The sequence below is a fragment of the Lepus europaeus genome, chromosome 5 (genome assembly GCF_033115175.1).
Source record: "Lepus europaeus isolate LE1 chromosome 5, mLepTim1.pri, whole genome shotgun sequence".
Classification (NCBI taxonomy): Eukaryota; Metazoa; Chordata; class Mammalia; order Lagomorpha; family Leporidae; genus Lepus; species Lepus europaeus.
The window spans coordinates 118,435,196-118,449,954 of NC_084831.1; the positions used below are offsets into that span (position 1 = coordinate 118,435,196).

The window sequence follows — 14,759 nt, forward strand, 5'->3', positions numbered from 1 at the left end:
CACTTTCTCTATTTAGCACTTACATTTTTTTTTGTTATCAACTTGGACTTTATTATTCCCCCTGTGTAAATCTCGTGGTTAGTCACCCATCATAATTCACCACCTACACCTAGTAGATTAGGCAGATAAGTCTGCATGATTATTGCCATGACCTATCAGCAGACTTTGGCTGAACCACACCCTCTCACCCAGGTGTCATCAGGGAAGGTCACAGAATAGTGTACGTGGCTTAGCTGTGGGGCCAGAAGGATTGCGTAGACTATTGGTCTATGAACTGGATAGGTTCAGAAGGTGAACTTCTTATTTATTTATTTATTTTATTTTTATTTTTTTGACAGGCAGAGTGGATAGTGAGAGAGAGAGAGACAGAGAGAAAGGTCTTCCTTTTTGTCGTTGTTCACTCTCCAATGGCCGCTGCGGCCGGCGCATCTCGCTGATCTGAAGCCAGGAGCCAGGTGCTTCTCCTGGTCTCCCATGGGGTGCAGGGCCCAAGGACTTGGGCCATCCTCCACTGCCTTCCCGGGCCATAGCAGAGAGCTGGCCTGGAAGAGGGGCAACCGGGATAGAATCCGGCGCCCTGACCGGGACTAGAAACCGGTGTGCCAGTGCCGCAAGGTGGAGGATTAGCCTGTTAAGCCACGGCGCCGGCCCAGAAGGTGAACTTCTGAATCACCCTAGAGGTATACTGGCACATTGTTTGTAATTTCTGCCTTGAGCAAAATTTTTAAAAAATCATTTAGGACTCAAATATACCATATGTCTGGAAGAAGCACTGACACTCGGCTCCAAAGTCCTTACAGTGAGGCTTCATGAGATTGCTGATGTCCTTTTTGTTAACCTCATAGATTCTCACATCAATGGTGATCTTGTTGCAGTACAGGTGGACTCATTCTACCAACAATTTTACTGATCCCCTAAAGTATGATTTTCCCCATTTCTTTTTTTTTTTTTTTTTTTTTGCCATTTACACATTAGCATCAGGCCATTTATTGCAAAACACTATACACTTTCCACTGCAGGCGGGTTATATATTGACAGCAAATTTCTGCAGATAAGACAGTGAATAAACTCTCCACTCCATGTTGATTAGGAATAGTTTTTCTAGTTTTAAATATTAGCCAGACACAGAAAAATGTTGGACTGTAAGGCCTGGGTGCACAGTCTTGATGGAGCCAGTTCTTTATGTGCATTTCACTGATCCTTGGTCTGAGGTGGGGACACTTCTTCACTGCCTTCATAATTTTCTTGTGCTCGTTGGCCAGTTCTCTGAGGGTTGTTCATGTGATGTGCTGCTGGGCCAGTATACGGCTGCCCATGCACGTGGTTATTCTGCTGATGCTGAGATCCAGGTGAACGGGGGTATAGAGGGGCATCTTCAGGTGGAGGTGACTCATGTTCATCTGGGGCATCTTGGTCATCTGGCTCTTTGATTTCTTCCATTTCTATCTGCTGCACACTGGTGGCTTTTTTTTTTTACCTCCTCTGGACAGAGTTCACAAGCTTTTGCAAGTGTCATCCTAGCGCTATGTGATCTCTCCAAGAAATAACCATTTGATGTTTCATTGCTTTGCACTGGGGGAGACCAATTGTTGTAAGTGTATTGAGGATTGCCAGTGTATGGTCTTCTTTCAAGTTCATCTCCAAGCCATTCCACCACCCAGGTCCACTTTCTTTTAAGATCTCCGTTGCCCTGCAGGATTTGGTAAGCAACAGGACAATTGCTAAAGAGAGCTACCATACATTTTATACAGTGGTAGGCTCTCTTTTGATAGTGATTCTTGGAGCGCTGGATTGTGTCAAAGAGTCCATCTCGGTCATCTGGAATTCCTTTAAGTGCATTATGAATTCTGTGAGTCTGCCAGGAGTCTTCAATCAACAGTATTTGCAAAAGCAGATCCAAATATGGTCGGAGTTCATAGCTGTAGGAATATGCAACCTGCCAAAGAAGTTCACTGAGGACAGTCGATGAAAACTGAGGATTCTCCCAGCAGCAAAAACGAAGTAATTTGACTGTTTCCTCTGAGTTTCCCCATTTCTTAAAGCATTTATTTCAATCTTATTTTAGGATATCCAGACAACTTGGGACAAAGTCTCCCAGGACTAGATCAAAAAACTTTGGGGACACTCCACTGTGTGGATTATCAAACCAGTATGTTAATCTGGAACCCATGCTTTTGTCTAATTTTTTTTCTGGATGACTCTTCTGCCCTTCTGTGGCAGCACTTGGCAGTTTGAGGTCATTTTTGTCCTCAAAATTTGTTTAATCATTTAAACAAATCATTAAATGTGTCCCAAAATCTACTTTATTTCATTCTACCATTTTTTTTTCTGTTTAAGATTTATTTATTTATTTGAAAGTCAGGGTTACACAGAGAGGAGAAGGAGAGAGAGAGAGAGAAAGAGAGAGAGATCTTCCATTCGCTGGTTCATTCCCCAGGTAGCCACAATGGCTAGAGCTGCACCAATCCAAAGCCAGGAGCCAGCAGCCAGGAGCTTCTTCCGGGTCTCCATTCGGGTGAAGGGGCTCAAGAACTTGGGCATCTTGTACTGCTTTCCCAGGCCATAGCAGAGAGCTGAATCGGAAGTGGAGCAGCCGGGTCTGGAACCGGCACTCATATGTGATGCCGGCACTGCAGGTGGCGGCTTTAGCCGCTATGCCACAGCGCCGGCCCCCGTTCCAAAATTTTTCTAACCAGGCCATTGGTTATTCTTGGAAAGTGTACACTGGTAATGTTTCATATGTATTTATGCTTAAAGTCATTTAGAGAAGATTATTTGCATTTCTTTTCACAGTATGGATTTATTAATCCTCACCTTTAGTTTTCTCATGAGATTCCTGATTATAAGAACTTTTTAGATGAGGTACATGAAATGTTTGAATGTAGACAACACTGTTGTCACAATATTGATCCCGTAATCAATGCCAAGATAAAAAAAAATTCCACAGTGGTAGGGTGGAATAGTGTTGTGGCTCTGTGAGTTAAGCTGTTGCTTGTAATGCCAGCGTCGGATCTCAGAGTGCTGCTTCGAGTCCCAGCAGTTCAGCTTTCAATCCTGCTCCCTGTTAATGCACCTGGGAAAGCAGTGGAAGATGGCCCAAGTACCTACATGGGAGACCCAGGTGGAGCTCCAGACTCCTGGCCTTGACCTGGCCCAGCCTTGGTGATTGTGGCTGTTTAGGGAGTGAACCAGCAGAGGGAGGATCTCCTCTCCTCTCTCCTCCCTTCCCCTCCCCTCCTGTCCTCTCCCCTCCTCTCCCTTCCCCTCCCCTCCTCTCTCCTCTCCCCTCTCCCCTCCACTTACCTCTCGCTGCCACCTTTCAAATAAATAAATAAATCTTGAAAAAAAAAAAAAAACACCTCAGTGGAATATGATTGACAGCACAGTGTCCCAAACCTCCTGGACTTGCCTTTGACTGCTGGCTCTTCCAGTTACCAGCCCTGTGACTTTGGGTGAATTTCTTCACCTCCCTTATTCTGTTTCCTCATCTTTAAAGTGAGGATAATAATACCTACTTTGCATGGTTCTTTAGTGCATTAAATGAATTATATGTCAGTGGTCTGGCACTTTGCCTGGCATTGTAGCAGGTGTGCAGTAAATGGTAATTATTAGTATTGCATAACTGTGAAGTCTTACAGAATCGGTAAACCCAGGATGAGACAGTCTTATTTTGATTGATTTTTGCATGTGTGTGTGTGTGTGTTCCTATCAAGAGAGAAGAGCAAGAAATAGATATATTTTTCATTTTAAAGAAAATTTTCTTCAAGAATTGACTCCATTTCTCTGAGACTATGAAAGTGTTTGAAGGCCCTTTAAAGTTTACTGTGATTTGCTAGATTCCTTTACTAACCCTAGAAGATCAGGGAGAAAGTTTTCATGTTTCAAAAGAAAAGAATCTTTAGAGGAATAGTGCATGATGAGTACAACTACAGAAAAATTTTAGTGATAATTATGCTAAGTATATTTTCTTGGCCTCCATTGTACTTTCCTCTGGCAGTAGTCCCTGTAACTTTATAGACATAGTTATATGTCACCATGTAGAAATGGGTATATTTCTAAGCTCTTTTTTTATGTTGTCACAATAATATCACATTGTTTTATTACTATGTGTAGTATGTGTTAAGACCTAGTAGGAGAAACTCTGTCCTTTTCTTGAAATGGTGACTTACCTATTCATCTTTATTCTTCTATAAAAAATGTATCACCTTTCTAAAACAATTCAATAAAAATATTTTGAGATGTTTGTGATTATATTGATTTTATAGGTTAATATGAATTGACATTTATATGTATATATATAATATTAAGTCATCTAAACCAAGAAGTGGAGTGTCTCTCCATTAATTCAGATGTCCTTCTATGTTCTTTATTAGATTTAGGATTTTTTTTGCCATGAAAACATTATGTGTTATCATTAATTTCTAGTTACTTTATATTTTTTGTTGCTACTCTGAATGATATCTTGTTTCTAATTATGCTTTGTAATTTGTTATTGGTGAGAAAAGTGCTTTTAACTTTTATAACTTTAGTATATTTGATAAACTTGCTGAGTTATCTTAGTGGTTGTAGTAACTTGCTGATTTTGCTTTTCTTCCAACTATACAGTCATATCATCTGCCAATATTATCATTTTTTCTCTTGTCTTCCTATCAGTGTACTTTTTATTTTTTTTTCTTTTTTTATAGAATTGGGCAGGATACTGCATACTGTGTTAAATACTGATTGTGATATTACTCCTGATTTTGTTTCTAAAGAGAATGGCTCTAATGTTTCTTTCTTAATTATGAGCCAAACTGATGTTGTTTATATATAATACAAAGTTAATACACTTGTCATCTTTCTGGTTCAAGTTTTTGTCTTTGATATTCATTGTGATTTATCAAATGTGTGTCCTGCATTGATTGTGATAAACATATTATTTTTCTCCTTTAGTATATTGATGTGACAAATTAGATAGATTTTCTAACTTTGAGTAATTAGCATTCCTGGTTATCTACCTGAGCTAATCATGATATATTACTTTTAAATTATTTGTTGGATATAGTTAGCTAACATTTTATTAGGATTTAAAAAATCTACATTCGTAAATAAAATGAACTTTTTTATCATATTGTCTATAACTAGTTTTAGAATCAAGATTATACTGTTATATAATCAAGATTATATTATTTCATAAAATTAGCTGAGTAGCTATCATTCTTCCTCTTCCATAGAAGAATTTATAAAATTAAAGCTGTTCCTTAGGAGTCTGGTAGAACTACCTAAGGATCTGTGTATGATATATACATTTTTTCCAGGTGGAAAAGTAGGTCTTTGATTTTTTTACTTGAAAAATTTCAATACATATTAGCTTACTGAATCTATTTATTAAGGTTCTTCAAAAAGTGTGTAGAAATATGGAATTAAGTCTATTTCAGTGCAAAATTAAATATTTTTTGGAAAATATGTATTTATTTATTTGAAAGGCAAAGTGAAGTAGGAGAGAGAGAGAGTAAGGGAGCCAGACAGAGACAGAGAGAGAGGGATTGATCTTCCCTCCACTGGTTACTTCCCAAATGCCTGCAACAGCTGGGGCTGGATTAGGCCGAAGCCAAGAGTCAGGAACTCCATCTGTGTGGCCCATGTGGGTGGCAGGAACCCAAGCTCTTGGGCCGTCATCTCTATTAGACATGTCAGCAGAAAGCTGGATTGGAAGCAGAGTTGCCGGTTCTTGTCCTAGTACTCGTATATGGGATATAAGCAAGGCAAGCATCAACTTAACCCATTGTACCATAATGCCTGCCCCAACGCAAAAATATTTTTAAATCCATGCACATTTTTTCATAACACATATTTTCTGTGACTTGTTTGAACACCTCTATATTTCTTCTTGTATCAGTTTGGCAACTTATACTTTTTTCTGGGCCTGTATCCCTTTAATATTAGTTTTCAAATTATGATTATATCCAGTGGTCATGTCTCCTTTTTTGTTATGTATTTGTCCCTTTATATTGTGTGGGTTTCATTCTCTATCCCCAACTGTGGATCAAAAATATTTGGTGAAAAAAACCCTTGTGTGCTATACTGAACGTATGTAGATTTTTTTTATTGTCATTGTTTCCTAAACATTACAATGTAACAGCATTTACATAGAATTTACATTGTATTAGGTATTTTAAGTAATCTAGAAATTAATTAAAGAATATGAGAGAATGTGAATAGTTTATATGCAGATACTGTACCATTTTATATAAAGGAATTGAACTTGAATGAATTTTGTTATCTGCAGGAATCCTGAAAATATGAGTTTTTGGTTTTAATGGTTTTCATTTTTATTATTTGGTTATTATGTTATGGTCATGGATTATTTAGAGAATATAGTGCTTCCAGAATTTGTTCCTTTATGGCCCAAATAGTCTTTTTTTTAACTGCATAATGTATTCTAGAAGCAAGCATAATTTGATTTGATGGATAAAGAGTTCTGTATGTTTCTATTAGCATGAGCTTGAGATTTTATTTTTTAGGTTTCTGATACACCTGTTACTTTTTTCTTGCTTATAGTTTCTGAGAGGGTATATTAAAAATTTTAAACCAGGGCCGGCAACTGTGGCTCACTTGGTTAATCCTCCGCCTGCGGCGCCAGCATCCCGTATGGGTGCCGGGTTCTAGTCCTGGCTGCTTCTCTTCCAGTCCAGCTCTCTGCTGTGGTCCAGGAGTGCAGTGGAGGATGGCCCAAGTGCTTGGGCCCCCGCATGGGAGACCAGGAGGAGGCACCTGTCTCCTGGCTTCGGATCAGCTTTTGGGGAGTGAACCAACGGAAGGAAGACCTTTCCCTCTGTCTCTCTCTCTCTCTCTCTCTCACTGTCTATAACTCTACCTGTCAAATAATAATAATAAAAATTGTTAAACCATATTTATTTATTTATCTATTTCTCCTTGTAATTGTTTGATAATATTTTGAGTCAGAATTTTTAGGTACTACTTATATGCTTATAGTAGTTATATGTGCTTTGTTCTATGTAATTTTGTCCCAGGCATATTTTAAGATATTAGGAACTCTCCTTCAGGTTTATTTTGGGCCATATTTGCATGATTTATTTTTTCATTTTATTTTCAGCCATTCTATCATTTTTGTGTTAAGCCATTTCTTTTTATGTTGTTGAGTCTTTTTTATTTTTGTTACCAAATCTGAAAGTCTCTGTCTTTTCATTGATTTAGGCCACTTACATTTTGAAATTATATTAATATTAGCTTTATTTCTACCATCATAGTTCATACTTTCCCTTTGCTGCAGTATTTTTTATGTTTTCTTTTCATGTTAAAAAGAATGGCTAACTTTCCTTACTAACAGTCATAAAGTCAGACTGAATAAATAAACAACCTATATTTGACTATGTGTTAAATACTGTAGATATACCTAAAACAGAATTGCTAAGAAAGAATAAAACAGAGGTATGGGGGATAAAACAGAGGTATGTGGCACATATGTTGGTTAAGCCTTCGTCTGCAGTGCCTGTATCCCTTATGGGTACCAGTACATATTCCAGCTGCTCCATTTTTTTTTTTTTTTGATAGGCAGAGTGGACAGTGAGAGAGAGACAGAGAGAAAGGTCTTCCTTTTTTGCCGTTGGTTCACCCTCCAATGGCCGCCGCGGTAGCGCGCTGCAGCGCGCTGTTCCGATGGCAGGAGCCAGGTGCTTCTCCTGGTCTCCCATGGGGTGCAGAGCCCAAGCACTTGGGCCATCCTCCACTGCACTCCCTGGCCACAGCAGAGAGCTGGCCTGGAAGAGGGGCAACCGGGACAGGATCGGTGCCCTGACCGGGACTAGAACCCGGTGTGCCGGCGCCGCAAGGCGGAGGATTAGCCTGTTGAGCCACGGCGCCGGCCGCTGCTCCATTTTTGATCTAGCTCCTTGCTAACAGGCCTGGGAAAGAAGCTGAGGTTGGCCCAAGTCCTTGGGCCCCTGTAACCTCATTAGAGATCTAGAAGAAGCTCCTGACTCTTGGCTTTGGACTGGCCCATCCCTGGCCCATCCCTGGCCATCTGGGGAGTGAAACAGCAGATGAAAGATCTCTTTCTCTTTCTCCCTCTCTTTTAGTAACTTTGGCGTTCAAATAAATAAACAAATCTTTTAAAAAAGTAAAAATAAAAAATAATATATTAAAAACCTAAAAGATACAGATAAATCACTCAGAGGAGAATTTATAACTGTAAACATACATTTATTAACTACAAAGAAAAAAAGATAAAACATAAACCAATCTTCTAATGGAAAAAGAATGGCAAAAAATCCAAAGGAAATAGAATAAGAAAAATAATAACAGAGACTAGTGGAGAAAATTATGTTTCTTTGATAAAACCATGAGGAATCCTTTAAAAGAATAAAAACATAAATAAAGAGAAAACATATAAATTAAAAAATAGTAAAAAAAAAAGTAGCAGAAGTAACTACAGGTAAAATGATGCTTTAAAAATAGAATGTTATTATCAATTATGCCTCAATAAAGCTGGAAAAATAAAAATTGAATATTATGAACAACTGAATGCTAATGAATTTGAAAACAAAGTAGATCATTTTCTAAGAACAAACCATCAAGGAATCTACTTATAATTCTTTCTGTTTAAACCATAGAAGACTAGCTGCTTCAAACTCTTCAAATGCAGGAGACCCACTAGTATTTATTTACTCATTCATTCATTCATTCATTTATTTGAAAGACAGAGTTATAGAGAGAGGTAGAGACAGAGAGAGGTCTTCCATCAGCTGGTTCACTCCCCAGGTGGCCGCAACGGCCGGAGCTGTGTTGATCCGAAGCCAGGAGCCAGGAGCTTCCTCTGGGTCTCCCACGGACTCACTAGTTTTATGAGCTAGATTTGCCAAACCTTTAAGAAATTCACATTTTTGTATGAACTATTCCAGTGCATGGAAAAGAATGAAAAATTTTCAACTGACTTTATTAGGTTCATATAACCTTGTTATAAAAATTATATAATGACAACCCAAGAAAATAAAATTATAGGCCAATTTTGCTTATGAGTGAGAGGTACAAATATCCTAATAAGATATAAGCATATCAGCTCTGGCAGTGGGCCGAAGTTATTTCTCAAATCAAGTTTACTATAAGATTGCAAGATTAGTTCAACCTTTGAAATCAGTGTAAGTTACAAAATAGAGAAAAAAAAAAAGAGACAAAATTCTTGCACTCACCTCAGTAGATAGAAAAAGACATTGTATAAAATTCAAAGCTCATTTATGATAAAAATTGCCAGCAAAATAGGAATAGAAGGTAACTTCCTTAATCTAATAGCAGTTATATAACAGGAAACTGTAAAGAACACTATACTTCAAGGACTGAAACATTAGAAATATGCCATTAAGGCCGGCACTGCGGCTCAATAGGCTAATCCTCCACCTAGCGGCGCCGGCACACCGGGTTCTAGTCCCGGTCGGGGCACCGATCCTGTCCCTGTCCCGGTTACCCCTCTTCCAGGCCAGCTCTCTGCTATGGCCAGGGAGTGCAGTGGAGGATGGTCCAAGTGCTTGGGCCCTGCACCCCATGGGAGACCAGGAGAAGCACCTGGCTCCTGCCTTCGGATCAGCGCGGTGCGCTGGCCGCAGCACGCCAGCTGCAGCGGCCATTGGAGGGTGAACCAATGGCAAAAGGAAGACCTTTCTCTCTCTCTCTCTCTCTCTCACTGTCTAACTCTGCCTGTCCAAAAAAAAAAAAAAAAAAAAAAGAAAAAGAAAAAAAAGAAATATGCCATATGCCATTAAAATCAGGAATCAGCAATAAGATGCTGTTTTTACTGCCAATATTTGCATAGTCCTAACCAATAAGAAATGAGGTAGCAATTCCACTTCTGGGTAGATACCTCAAAGAATTTAAAGTAGAGACTTGAAGGGATGCCTGTACATCCATGTTCATAACACATTATTTACAGTAGCCAAAAGTGGAAATAATCCAAATGATCATTTTTTTTTAAGATTTTATTTATTTATTTGAGAGGTAGAGTTACAGACAGTGAGAAAGAGAGAAAGGTCTTCCATCCAATGGTTCACTCCCCAAATAACTGCAGCTGCTGAAGCTGAGCCCATCCAAAGCCAGGAGCCAGAAGCTTCTCCTGGGTCTCCCACACAGGTGCAGGGGCCCAAGCATTTGGGCCATCTTCCACTGCTTTCCCAGGCCATAGCAGAAAGCTGGATCTGAAGAAGAGCAGTTGGGATTAGAATTGGCACCCATGTGGGATGCTGGTGCTTCAGGCTGGGGCTTTACCTGCTACACCACAGTGCCAGCCATGAAGTATAAAATAAAATATTTAAAACAAAGATGTTTCACTTATCAGTGTGAGACAAAAATAAACCCAAGAACACTGACAAACATTCAAGTAAAAATAAGGAAATGCAGCAAGATAACCAAAGACACAATCAGCATAAAAATGCATAGCTTCTTACGTGCAAGAAATCACTAATTCAAAAATGTAGTAGAAAAATTTTGTTTACTGTAATAACAAAAATATAAAGTTCCCCTGGATAGACCTCTCAGAAGCTTCTGCACAGCAAAGGAAACAATAGAGTGAAGAGACATCTGACAGAATGGGAGAAAATATTTGAAGCTACTTATTTGACAAAGGATTGACAGCAAACTGAAAAACTCAACAACAGCAAAAATTAACCAATCCAGTTAAGGAATGGGCAAATGATCTGAATCGATAGTTTTCAAAAGAAGAAATACAAATGACCAACAAAAATACAAAAATGTGCTCACTATCACTAGGCATCAGAAAAATGCAAATCAGAACCATAATGAGATATAAACCCACCCTCAACAGAATAGGTATTATTCAAAAAAGCAAAAAATGCTGGTGAGGTTATGAAGAAAGGGGAATACTTATACACTATTGGTGGGAATGTAAATTAGTGTAGCCACTGTGGAAAACAGTGTGGAAATAACTAATAGATACATAGTATGTAATGTATAGGAGTGAAATTGACATTTTGAAATTTGATGATTATTTACAGCCCTTGTCTCTACTGTTAAGGAACAATGGTTTTTTTTCTTCTTCTCATACTATTTGTACAACTCTTTAGTTAGTGTATGGTTAAGCTTATTAATATAAAGTGAACTGAAAATCGATCTTTGTAAAAATTAAGAGGGGGGGTTAGAAGAAAGAGAGGAGGAAGAAGGGTGGGAACATGGGTGGGAGGGAGGACAGAGTGGGAAGAATCACTATGTCCCTAAACCTGTATATATGAAATGCATGAAATTTGTCTACCTTAAATAAAATTAAGACAAAACCTGGAAATAGACTTGCCATATGATCAAGCATTCCCAATACTGAGGGTATATCCAAAAGATATGAACACATTGTGTCAATGAGATACCTGCACCACCATATATATATAGCAGCACTGTTCACAATAGCCAAAATATGGGATCAGCCAAGGTGTCCAGCATCAGACGGATGGATAAAGAAAATGTGGGGTATATATGGATTATTCAGCTGAAAAAAGAAAAGCCTTTATAGGAAAAATGCAACTTACAGAAGAATGAAAGCATGAATAAATTGAGAAATATAGCATGTTAAGATGACCACTTTTCTTAATGGGAATGTGAATTAGTATAGTCAAATTGGAATATGGGATTCAGGTTCCCCAGAAAACTGAAAATAGAATTACTATATGATCCAACAATCTTACTTCTGGGTATATATTCAAAGAAATTGAAATAAGTATGTGGAACAGATATCTGTATTTCCCTGTTTACTTTGCAATAGCCAAGATATGGAAGCAACTTATGTGTCCATCAGTGGATGGATGAATAAAAAAATGTGGTTTATATACATAATGGAATATGGTACAGCTTTAAAAAATTCATAACAACATGGAATTGTAGGATATTATGCTAAATGAAATAAGCCAGGCACAGAAATCAATACTGTATAATATCACTTATATGTGGAATTTTTAAAATAAATATTGAAAATAAATTTTTAAAATAATTTTTTTATTTTAAAATAAATATTTTAAAATAAATATTTTAAAAATTGGAGTTAGAGAGAGAGAGATCTCCCATCCACTGGTTCACTGCCCAGATAGGCACAAAGGCCAGTGCTGGGCCTGGCCAAAGCCAGGAGTGAGGAGTTTCATCCCACGTAATGGCAGGGGCCCAAGCACTTGGGCCGTCTTCCACTGCTTTTTGCAGACCATTAGTAGAGAGCTGGATCTGAAGTGGAGCAGCTGGGACATGAGCTGGTGCCTGTATGGGATACCAGTGGCCGTGGTGTTACTCACTATATTACAATATGTGGAATTTTGTGGAATTTTAAAAAGTGAACGTGGAATTTTAAAAAGTGAATTTCTTAGAATGGAGAGAGGATGACCAGTGGTTTCAAGGGGCAGCTGGAGAGATGGAGCAAGGGCAGATGTTGATCAAAAGTTAAAAAATTTCAGTTAATACTAGAGACATAAGTTTTAGTGATCTTTTCCACTGCATGGTTACCACAACTTATAATAATGTATATTTCAAAGTAGTTAATAGAATAGATTTTTAATGGTCTCACCACAAAAAATACATACGATTAAAACAACATGTTTTGTATCCAATTAATATGCATAATTATTATTTATCAATTAAAAATAGACTTTTTTTGTTTTCTCTATCTTTTAAGCATAACAGGAAAAGTGTTAAAACAGGTGTAATAACTCAATGGAATAAATATTCTAGATATTGGGGGGTATAAGGAGGGTGATACTCAAAACCTTTTACCAGAATCCTCCAACAGTAGATTAATCCACAAACTTGTCCACCAAATTCCTTTGAGTTATTTAGTCCCCTGTCTGATGAAGAAACATCAGATGTGGAGCACTGGCAGCATCCAAGGTGATGGTCTCCAAACGATTGACCAAGCAACCAGACCAAGGAGATGCAGCAGCCTTGGGGCCTCATAGACCTGCCAGACATCATAGGCACTGCACTTGCCAGTGGTTAAGAATCACTGAGAACTCTACCTCATTTCCTGCCCGTAGTTCAATGCCATCCTGAACTTCTCTCATGTGGAAAAAGAGCTTCTTGATATCTCCACGTTCATAATTAATGAAGCTGAGCCATTTTTTCACACACTCCACTGTGGACCTAAGCAGGGGTGTGATGTTGTAGGCCATAGTCTATGCATTTTGGTTCAGGACACACAACTGGAGCTTGCCACTCTCCCCTTTTTTGTTAGCCATCCCAGCTATGCCAAATAGTTAGATTTCACCTTTCATGTCCCCCTGCTCCATGATCTCAGTCATTCCTTTGTACTCTGTCTGTGTTGGATCAGGGTGCAAGTGACTTTACCAGGGTAGGTGGTGGGATTAGCTTCCTCAGTAATGCCATTCACTAAGTGTGTTTTGTTTACTTTTTAAGCACTGACTTTGTTGTCTTTGGACAAACTGTACATGACCGTGCCTCCTATTTCCAGGCTTGTTGACATCATGAGAGAACTCACTGTAATGGAAAAAGATTTCCTTATCATGATTGGCTATTTCAGTAAATCCAGAATTAGCCTTCAGATTTGCTATGTAACCCAGGAGCCTCTTTGAGTTGGAATTACAACCTTAAAGTCACACACAAGCTGTAGCCTGCTGGCCTGGCCTTTATCACTAATACTAAATTCAACCTTATCTCTTATTTGAGGAGAAGTAGATCCTTCCACAGCCTTAGCTTGAAAAGCAGTTGTCACAATCATCATGAGCAACAATGCCATCTTCAACCACCTTCTTTTTTGCCTTTATTTGTACTAGTAGTCTTATAATTGGAAAAAGTGGCATCTTTCAACAGTCCCCCAAAAATTATGATCTGAATGAGAATGGAATGAAATTGTGCTCTTGGGGAGCTTTTTAATCCTAAAAGAATGTTTTCTTTGGGTAGAGGGTATATCAAGAATCTCAGTAAATTCTGCTTCATCTGCAATGTGGAGCTGGTTCCCATCCAGAATATCACTGAAGTGGAAGAATATAGGAGCATCACCACCCACTTACTGATCACAGTATAATGGCAACTTGCAGGACCTAAAGTAGGAGATGATGTTGAGTTTGAAGTATCATTTGTCCAGCTGGGTTACCCATTGCTGTTAAACTAGTGACGATAAAAACAAATCTTCCCTGAAGAAGGACTGAATGGACAAGAAGTGCTTCATCTGACTTATGTTGAAAGTAATGTTCAGCTGAAAACAGGAGATAAACTTAACTTTGTAACTGATAACAATAAACATACAGGTGCTGTAAGTGCTCCTACATGCTGTTTAAAAAGAAACAAGCCCACTGTCAGGGCACAGTTTGTGCCATGAAGGAGGCATTTGACCTTAATGAAGAGGTGATATTGTATAAGAAATAGTCTTTGACCGTTGTGAACTAAAAATGACCTAGAAGCCTTGCAGCCTGGAGACAATGTGGAATTGACCTTTGGGACAGAGATGGTAAAGCTGGTGCAACAGATGTCATGCTGTTGTCTCAAGGACTTGTCATTTTTTGAAGATACCAGCACTGAACATTTTGAAGGAACAGTAACCAAAATTGTTCCCCATTTTGGTGTGGAATGTTAGATCTTATAACTTCTAGCCTATATATTATATATATATATATATATTATATATATTTGACAGCTACAGTTAGACAGTGAGAGAGAGAAACAGAAAGAAAGGTCTTCCTTCCGTTGGTTCACCCCCAAATGGCCACTACGGCCGGCGCTGTGCTGATCCGAAGCCAGGAGCCAGGTGCTTCTTCTTGGTCTCCTATGCG

The 14,759-nt window shown here is 38.6% G+C and overlaps 1 pseudogene; it reads right to left on the reverse strand.

Moving 5' to 3' along the window:
• Positions 1 to 1,191: 1,191 nt before the first annotated feature.
• On the reverse strand, positions 1,192 to 13,986 carry LOC133759197 (cold shock domain-containing protein E1-like; annotated as a pseudogene).
• Positions 13,987 to 14,759: the final 773 nt, after the last annotated feature.